The sequence below is a fragment of the Pogona vitticeps genome, chromosome 4 (assembly GCF_051106095.1).
Source record: "Pogona vitticeps strain Pit_001003342236 chromosome 4, PviZW2.1, whole genome shotgun sequence".
NCBI lineage: Eukaryota > Metazoa > Chordata > Lepidosauria > Squamata > Agamidae > Pogona > Pogona vitticeps.
The window spans coordinates 16,191,380-16,202,200 of record NC_135786.1 but is presented as its reverse complement, the minus strand read 5'-3'; positions in this window follow the sequence as shown (position 1 = coordinate 16,202,200).

Genomic DNA, 10,821 nt, shown 5'->3' with positions numbered 1-10,821 from the left:
AATTTGAATTCAATGCACACCATGCACAGTAACTTATAAATAAGGTTTTAGCTCAGACAAATAAATCCAGAATCATTCCTTTGACTAAACATCCCAATCCATTCCTTAAGGTTATGTTCTCCTTGCTCTGCTTCAGTCTCTCGTGCAGGTTTCTAGACAGCAGATACTGTAGTTGCTTTTATTTTCAGGCATTGTTGTAAAGCTTAATGTACTGCTGAACTGTAGATAGGATACTATAAATTCAATGTTTGTTCTCTCTAATTATTTTTGCAGTTAAATCTTATGGATGTCAATAACAGTCTTAGCAGGTAATGGACGTGTGTATGTGTGTGACCTGTGCAGAGCCAGTATTTCCTGGCTTCATTAGAGCTACTGACAGCTTATCTGTGTAGTGACTTCAGCAAAGTACATATTTGCTTATTTTTAGAGTATTGTTGTAGTTGCACATAAGCCAGTGTCCTGTTGCTAGTCCCAACTAGAGTAGATCTTTTGACTTACTGGGATTTATATAAGTGTTGACTTATCATTCAGTAGTTTTTAGTTAGGTTTAACAATAGGAATAGTGAAACTTTCAGACAGTCTACTGCAGTAGAGGCATTGTAAATGAAGTTTCAAAAGCAAATTGATCTTTACCTATAATAATAGTTCAGGTTTGCAAGAACGTACTATTTGCTTACATTATGTGCTTCTAACCTTAATGTGTATATGGTAGGTCACAGCACATTTGGTATGGTGGCCCTTGTTTTGGGAGGCTGCTCACATGGCACTGTATCAGTAGTCATCTGCATGTCATGTGTTCATCACTTCTCCTGTGTCAAGACCATGCATATGACTTAGCAAACAAGTTCTTCGTGACCACTGGGCAAGTCTGTATCAAAAGAGGAACTTGAATCAGTTTAAATTTTTTTACAGTATCTTTGGAAGTGAGTTTAGTACTGTGTAGGAAATTTTGGGAAAGCTGAAATGATAAACCTGAATTTACCAACAATTTATACAAGATGACAGACTGGTGTGGAGTATAATACTATATGGTGAATTTTTGTAGTGATTATTTGAGTATACTTATCAAAGAATCCACCTGTCTGTACATTGTCTTTGGGTGCAGATGTGTACTGCTGAATTCTTGGGAAATCTCAGTTTATGGAAAGGCTGCCGAGTTTGGATGTGGGAGGCACTGCTTGCCAATAGTGCCTGCTGAGTCAACCTTGTTATTAGAGCTTCTGTAGCTGAAAGCATGTTTAGTCAGCTTTTGCTGGTCCATTAGCTGCAACCTCGCTTGGATGGACTTAGTCTGACTACAGCATACCTATGTATTGTTACCTCCTGTTTGGACTGTTGCAATGCTTTGTATGTGGTGCTGCCTTAAAAAAATTCTCCAGAAACTGTAGTTGAGCCTGAATAGAGCTGTGAGATTATTAATTGGGTCTTCAACTGTATTATGTCAGTGTTCGATGGTTGTGTGAACCCTCATACCATTTCCATGTCCAATTAAAAATGTTGGCAGTCGCCCCTAAATCTCTTGATAGATTGACTATCTATCAGCAAGGTGATGTCTGCTTTTCAAGAAGGTGTCTAGATTTGTCATCGTTTTCCTCCCAAGAAGCAGGCGTCTTTTAATTTCGTGACTGCTGTCACTATCTCCAGTGATCTGGCTGCCAAGTAAAATCTGTCACTGCCTCCATATCTTCCCCTTCGATTTGCCAGTGGCCATGATCTTAGTTTTTTTGATGTTGAGCTTCAGACCATTTTTGGCGCTCTCCTCTTTCATCCTCATTAAGAGGTTCTTTAATTCCTCCTCACTTTCTGCCATCAGAGTGGTATCATCTGCATATCGGAGGTTGTTGATATTTCTTCCAGCAATCTTAATTCCAGTTTGGGATTCCTCCAGTCCAGCCTTTTGCATGATGTATTCTGCATACAAGTTAAATGAGCAGGGAGACAATATACAGCCTTGTCGTACTCTTTTCCCAATTTTGAACCAATCATTTGTTCCATATCCAGTTCTAACTGTTGCTTCCTGTTCCACATATAGATTTCTCAGGAGAAAGATAAGGTGGTCAGGCACTCCCATTTCTTTAAGAACTTGCCATAATTTGTTGTGGTCCGCACAGTCAAAGGCTTTTGCATAGTCAATGAAGCAGAAGTACTGGGTCAAGTGACGTAGTATGCAACAGATAATGCCTGTGAGGATTTCTTAATTTGAGGTAATTCACCTCCAAAAGTTACACATTTTGATTAAGTAACAAACAGGATTTCTGCTATTGTGTTGCTTACTATATAAATAATATGTTGCTTACTTATAGTTTCTATCAAACTTTCATTGATTAGAAGTTTATTACACATGCAAAATAATATGGCAACTGTATTTGATCTCAAAATATACATTTCCTTCTGTATACTATACGAGAACAGTGAGCAGAAGATTCAACTATCAGAATTTTCCAGAAAAAAGCAATTGTTTCACAGTGCAAAATGTGTGGTTTTATATATCCAGTGGGATGGTGTATAAACTTTTTGGTAGTTGCTAGTTTTCCTAACTCAATAATCAGACGAATTAGAATACAGGTGAACGAGTCTGTAAAGTATAGGTTTCCTGTGCTTCTAAATGGAATACAGGGCGTGTGGTAATTTGATTTAATTACGCCATTATCAAGGTCATAAAAATATGCTTTATGCAGTTCTCATAATGCTTGTAATCAGAAAACATATTCTATATTGAATGATTGCTTTTTGTGTCTGTAGACAATGGATTTATTATTAAGAGCCACATGTCAACTTTGTTTTAGCAGGTTTCTGTTAAATTCAGTTAATATTAAAAGGTAATTTTACTTTGGTTGAAATTTTAAAAATCGAATGCATTTGGAATTAAAAGCAGCCAAAATGTCTAAAAGCAAACAGACTAAAAGCTAGCATTCCCCCTTAAAACATCAGAGACATCAGTCTACCTTAATGCAGACATTAGGTGTTTCAGTATTCTACCTTGCAGTGTTTAACGTTTATACAGTGGTGCCTCGCTAGACGATGATAATCTGTTCCACTGAAATCGCTGTTTAGCGAAATCATTGTCTAGCAAAAAGCATTTCCCATTGGAATGCATTGAAACCTGTTTAATGTGTTCCAATGGGGAAGAGTCATCGTTGTCTAGCGAAGATCGCCCATAGGAAAGCTGCTTTGCAAACCGCCGATCAGCTGTTTAAATCGCTGTATTGCGAAGCTTAGGTCCCGAAAACACCTGTTTTGCGAGCGTGGAGGAAGCTGTCAAAATTGTCGTCTAACAAAAATCGGTTTGTGAAGCAGGCACCAAACATTGCCCAGCGAAATTCCCCCATAGGAATGGCTGTTTTGCGAATCCCTATAGCAATCGCAAAAAGTCAATGTCTAGGAAAAAACGTCATGCGGGGTAACTGTCTAGCAAGGCACCACTGTATTTGTATCCACATAGTGCTGCTGCTGCTGTTGTTTGAAATAATTTCTTGGCCTTTTCTACCATATATCAATAATAAATTTATGTATGCCATATAGAGCTCTGCTATTCACCACCATGTTCCATTGTGAAAGATTCTGCAGTGTGTTGTGCCATGCATGTCAGGCCTTAGCCCTGGCCGACATCAATGTACACCCAGATGCCTTTGAGAATCTGTATTTAATGATAAAATCATTTAAGGAGGTCAAGCTGTCTTACAGTGAAGCCTGTCCGCTATTTTACATGTCATAACTTCTTTCCTGAAATACAGTATAAAAATAATTGATATTTGTGCTGACTGCAAAATCTAATATATATGTCTCAATCCTTGTATATATTTTTTAAAAAGTTTACATTTTAAGAAATGAGAAAAAGATTTTTCATATTTTAGATATGAAACCTCTTTGGCCAATATATATGTGGTAGCATGAATACTTTCTGATGGGTATCCTTTTCCCAAGTCTATAGTATAGATGGATCCATATGTTAAAACAAGTTTCCACAGCTGGGTCAGCCATATGAAGTACTCAGAACGCTTTACATGGAGGGAGAAAAGGCTGCAATAGCATTTACTATTGTAACTATTATTTTAGAATAATTCATAATATATCCCAAAAATCATAATCTAGTATGAACTGGTAACACATTGGTTTGTTGTATTATCTGATGCTATTGCACTGTTTCCCTGTATAGGTTTGTGCTTTTGGTTGCTCCAACAGTTTTCTAGCTTCAGGGAGCTATGTCTCACTTCTTTTAGTGACAAATGATCTAAAGCCCTAAATGGTGGCATCATAAGACAGCTATCTGGGAGGATGGCTAAGGGTAACTAGGCAAGAGGCATCCATTACCAGACTCATTCAGAATCCAGTTAAATGCACATACTTAAACAAGGCTGAAGGAATTAAATCATTTGGCTTGACCATGTACTTTTTCTAACTTCAAAATTTAGATCAGCTGGAGTTAGGTTCACTGTAAATAAGCAATATTGAGTTATGAACTTAATCATAGCATTAATTTTATAATCCTACAGGGTGCACTGTTTGTAGGTTTTTAATGCTGCATTTCTGAGAACTCCTTAGCTTCACACAGTGGGGATTGCTTATAAGGACAGAGTTCTTTCAGCTAGTCTTAATACACAGTTGATCTTTTACAAACCCAGCATCTTGGACATTTTGAAGAGCTGAAAATTAAGGCTATATGTTAGCTAATATTTTATATGTAGAAATATACGCAGATCAAAAGCAACTATGGCATGTCAACTTCCACAGTCTCATTTTCAGGTTATTGTACTGGGTTTTAACAGCCAGTACAACGTCATCAGGAAACATAGTACAAACCTTGGATGGTAATAGATGTAAGTCATTGTTTGTGGCTTGTATATATGCATAAATCTCTGTGAACATTGTTTAAATGCTTGGTGTGAATCCTAAATGTTGATACCTGCCCCATGCTTGGAATGTGCGGCTTCTAAAGTAACAACCCTTACAATCCTCTTGTTCCTTTTCATTTTGAAGGTACCACAGAAACTTCAAATGAGGAAGGTGTCTACCAGAAAGTCAATCTTTCCTGCCTAATTGAGTTTCTTCCTTATGTCTTTTATGGTGCAACAACAAAAAAAGTGCTCAAACGTGATTACTGTGTTTACCTCAGGTTTTGTTTTTTTTTTTTTAAATCCTGGATGCCATTTTCCATGAACTGCTTCAAATTTTCCTCAGGTTGCCTGTCATCTATATATAAGGTTTAAGGTTGCTGTGTTTATACCTGTTTATGTGGCCATAACCCCCACTGGGCTCAGTGAGGACTTTAGGGCAGTGGTTCTTAACCTTTGTTACTCGGATGCTTTTGAATTGCAACTCCCAGAAACCCCAGTCAGGACAGCTGGTGGTGAAGGCTTCTGGGAGTTGCAGTCCAAAACTCCTGAGTAACCCAAGGTTAAGAACCAGTGCTTTAGGGTGTACAGAAATGTACGGTACGGGCACATGGCAGCTTTAACTTTCTCCTGTAGCAGAAGGCTGTGAGCTGCAAAATATTGAAGTTTGTTTCAAAGACTCATAGATGTTGAATAACTGATTTATGAATAGCATCTTGCCCTTCTCACTCTTTTTGGGGATTGTGACAAACCCAGACCTACTGGGACCTGCCACACGTTAACTAAGCTGCCACCAACCATTCCCTGTAAGAAGTCACACAGACCAGGGATGGATTTTCAACCAATAAAAGAATAAGGTTTATTTAAATACAACACACAGGGAAAATAAAATGATCAGGTGAATAAGATATAGTAACGTGGCTTAGTCTCATTCATACATGCATACAGTTTGGTTCACACAGAACACTTAACTTGAAGCACAGACCCTGAACCTATCAGTTCTGGCTAACCAACAGACACCTGAACCTATCAGGTTGGTACTCTGACACACAGTAGTACCCTGTCTGACACACAGACTCCCACACCAGCTTCTTCTTCCCAGCTGCTGCTTCGTCACATCCCAGCGTCTCCTAACTTCACCACACAGGCTTCACATATATATACAGTACAGCCCCTCCTCCTGATGTCCCGCCTTCCACTCCCCATAGGATGGAACTTTCCCTCCAAACCCATGACAGACAGGTAACATCAGTGCTGTATGTAACACCTCCCCTCTTTATAAGTTGTTTTGTAGGGGGAAAGCTAAGGTGCTTTTTCCCAAAAAAACAACCTGGATAAAACACACAACAACAGTTATACATACCATATCATACTTACTTATACTTACATTCTAAGTTAACCATATCAATTAGGCATTTAAACATTTACCATATACATTACATCAATTTACCTTTATTCATACAAACCAAGTTCAAAAAACAGGTACATTTAACTTTTTGTCATCAATATATATACATAGTCCATGTCTCTTTCGCCGTCTTCAATCTTCAGGTCTTCTTGACAAGGCGTCAGCAACACAGTTCACTGACCCTCTGACCACCTTCACTTCAAAGTCATAGTCCTGTAGGTTTAAAGCCCACCTCATAAGTTTGCTATTGTGGGTTTTCATTGTCTTTAACCATTGCAGTGGTGAATGGTCAGTGCACAGAACGAAATGTCTTCCCCAGATGTAAGGCTTGGCCTTCTGGATCGCGTAGACTATGGCCAAACACTCCTTCTCCACGGTTGCCAAATGTCTCTCACCTTTTTGAAGTTTCCTACTCAGGTAGGACACTGGATGCTGGTCACCATTCTCATCCTCCTGGCAAAGAACTGCTCCTACCCCGCTGTTAGACGCATCGGTGTAGATGATGAACTCCCGGTCGAAGTCTGGAGCACGCAGCACTGGATAGTTGATTAACGCCTCCTTCAACCTCTGGAACGCCGCCTCACAGTCGCTGGTCCACGGGATGCGGTCATCAGCCTTCTTCCTCGTCAGATCGGTCAGCGGAGCCGCAATCTCGCTAAACCTTGGGATGAACTTTCTGTAGTAGCCCACCAACCCAAGAAATGATTTGACTTTTTTCTTGGTGTTGGGTCTGGGCCAATCACGAACAGCTTCTATTTTGGCCTCCAGGGGTTTTATCACTCCTCCCACTACCATGTGACCCAAGTATTTTCTTTCTGGGATACCCAGCTGCAGTTTGCTCTCTCTGCAGGGCCCAGGCCACAGCACTTCCTCCCCTGGGTCAAAGTGCCTCTCCCTGCCTTCCTGGTCATCCCAAGCTTTCTTTCTGACCTTTTGAGCTTGCAGGGTCTCTGCTGCCAGCTCTAGATTTCTCTTTAGGTCATTCATCAAGGTGTCTATGTATGTCACAACGTCTTGTGGGTCATCCTGGGTGATCTGCTCCCAATTTTGTTTGATCAAATCAAGGGGCCCTTTCACCCTTCTCCCAAATAAAAGTTCAAATGGACTGAACCCGGTACTGGCTTGTGGCACTGATCGATAAGCAAACAAAAGGGATTGCAGCTTCTGGTCCCAATTGTTTGGATTCTCTGCCAAGTAAGCCCTAATCATGCGCATTAGAGTCCCATTGAACTTCTCAGTTAACCCCTTACTTTCAGGATGATAGGCAGTGGTTTCCTTGTGCTTAATTCCACAGATTTGCCATAAGCGTTTCATGAGCTTTGATGTGAACGATGCTCCCAAATCTGTGATTATTTCTGAGGCAAATCCCATCCTGGACATATACCCCACCAAGGCATCTGCCACTGTGTTAGTTTCAATGTTAGTCAAGGGTATGGCTTCAGGGTACCTCGTGGCATGGTCCACAATGGTGAGAATGAACCTGTTCCCCCTCTTTGTGGCCTTGGGCAAAGGTCCCACAATATCCACCCCTATGCATTTGAACGTAGTGTCAATCACAGGCAAAGGGCACAACTTTGCTTTGGTCCTGTCGCGGCTATTCTCCTGCCTTTGACACACATCACATTGTTTACAGAACTCCCTGATCTGCTTCCCTATGTCAGGCCAGTAAAAATTCTGTGTGATTTTCTGCTGTGTTTTGTTCACCCCTAAGTGCGCAGCAAACATGTCAGAGTGCCCCCTTTGTAAGATCATGGGGCGATACTTTTCAGGCACCACTAGCTGACTTCTGATCCCATGTCCCCCTTTTGAGGTATTCCTCAGGGTCTCTCTATATAAAATCCCCTTTTTCTCCAGAAATCTCACTGGGGTTTCAGGTGTTAGCTGGGCGTCAGTCACCTGCTCAAAACACTTTTGGAGAGTGGCGTCTGCCTTTTGCTCCTGACCAAATCGGCTGTCTGTGGTTAAGGTTTCCACCACAGCTTCTGAACTCCCCTCTGCTTCCGTCTCTGGCTCATCATTACCCCCCTGAACTGTCCCCGTGGTGGCTTGTGAGCGTGTAATCACTAGCACCCGTTTCACATGTTCAGCCAGGTCATTTCCCACGAGCACGGCTGCTGGCAGAGTCGATGAAATTGCTAGCCGCCAAACTCCCCTCCAGCCTTGAAAGTTGACAGGTGCCTCCGCGACTGGCAGAGAGATCACCTGCCCCTCAATCCCTGCCACCTTCATGCTCTCATTTGGGATTACATATTCCCTAGGAATAATATCTGGATGGCACAGGGTCACCTGGGAACAAGTGTCCCGCAGCCCCCGATACTGACGGTCAAGTATTCCTACGTCCACCCCTGCTGTCTCAAACAACTGAGAATCTGTTCTCACCAACAGGCAGCGCCTGACCTCTACAAGAGGACCATTTTCCTCAGCCTGATCAGCAGAGGTAGCTGTTCCAGATTGAGTAGCCATGGCAACAGGCTCCCTCAGTGAGAATGAGCCTTGCTCTTTCTGGACACAGAACACAGCTTTTGGCTTGGTTCCACTAAAATCCTGAGGCACCATTCCTTTTAGCTGCCTTAATTTCTCACACTCTGAGATTAGATGGCCCTTTCCCTGACAGAAATAACATTTTCTGGTGTATTTTGAGTCTTTCTCATCTTGTTTTGGTTTTCCCTCCAAAATCTGAGGTCTTAGTTTCATGTCTGAGGGCTTCCCTTCACCATGGGCCCCTCCCCCTTGCTGGCTTTTCCCTGGTCCCTGAGAGTACTTGCTGTAGGTTTCTTTGGGTTTTCCTACAGATTTCTCCTCACCTAAGGGCTTTCTTATCTGGTAAATAAAATCTGCGATCTCGGCAGCTTCGGCCACAGATTTCGGTTTCCTTTCCCTCACCTGGAATTTCAGTTCCCCATGCAGGACTGAATAGAATTGTTCCAGCGCTATCAAGTCTTTAAGCTGCTGGTAGGTCTCTGTCCCCTCCTGAGATAGCCATTTCTCAAGCAGCCTCACCAATTGGGCCCCCACTTGGGTAAAAGTCTGCTCTGGTTTCTTTGTGAGGGACCTGAATCTTTGCCTCAGCTGTTCCGCATTTATCCCATGTCTTGCAAACACCAGTTTTTTAAACTCTGCAAAATCTCTCATCAGTTCCTGTGGCATCTCTGAATAAACCTCAGCCAGGCTACCACTGATTAAAGATCGCATGATGGTCATCTTCTCAGTTTCCCTCACTGAGAAGTCCACAAACGCTCTTTCCACTAAGGAAAAGAACACCTCAGGACAATCTCCCTTGTGGTACACAGGGAATTTCTTCAGGTCAGCCTTAGACAATTGGCCTCCCTCAGAATCCCTATTGTTATTATTGTTCTGGTTCATCATTTCCAATTTCCTTAATTCAAACGCCATCCTTTCTTTTTCCAGAGCAATTTTCTCTCTCTCTCTCTCTAATTCAAATTGCCGTTGTTTCTCTCTTTCCTCCATTCTTTCTCTCTCTAATCTTTCCTCCATTTCCCTCACCCTCAGTTCATGCTGTTGGGCTAGGAGCAATTTTCTGAGTTCTGGGTTCTGCTCTCCTGTGCTGTCACCTGCACTGAGCCAAATTCATCCTCAGAACCTTGGTCTACCTGGGGGTCTTTCACTTCACCCATTTCTGCCATTTGGCTTCGAGTCAAGGGCATAATCCCCCCTCAGAACAGGCTGCTTTAAAAAGTCAAGCCTCAAAATAAAACGACCACTTTTTTTTTTCTTTTGCCTCAGAACCAGCTTTCCATAGATTGCTGCTGTCCTTCAGCACTACTTGCAACTGTAGCGAGTTAGAGTCTACCCCCCTCTGCTGGGCCTCTCAGCAGGCAAGCTAGCTCACTGCTATTTCACAGTTTTGCCTCAGCTTTTTCCCGCCAAAACAGGCTGCCTCAGAGCTCCCTAATCTAGTCCCCAATCTGAGGTTACACGTTCTTCTACTAGTGCACCCCCCCGTGAGGTACACCTAGAAGATTACCTACGTGCTCTCAGATTGTCCCTGACTAGACCCCCCTTGCTCTGGGCACACTTGCCAAGGCTTTTCTGGACCACTGGACAACTGGACCAGTCGTATCCCACACGCTGGACACCAATCAGTGTGACAAACCCAGACCTACTGGGACCTGCCACACGTTAACTAAGCTGCCACCAACCATTCCCTGTAAGAAGTCACACAGACCAGGGATGGATTTTCAACCAATAAAAGAATAAGGTTTATTTAAATACAACACACAGGGAAAATAAAATGATCAGGTGAATAAGATATAGTAACGTGGCTTAGTCTCATTCATACATGCATACAGTTTGGTTCACACAGAACACTTAACTTGAAGCACAGACCCTGAACCTATCAGTTCTGGCTAACCAACAGACACCTGAACCTATCAGGTTGGTACTCTGACACACAGTAGTACCCTGTCTGACACACAGACTCCCACACCAGCTTCTTCTTCCCAGCTGCTGCTTCGTCACATCCCAGCGTCTCCTAACTTCACCACACAGGCTTCACATATATATACAGTACAGCCCCTCCTCCTGATGTCCCGCCTTCCACTCCCCATAGGATGGAACTTT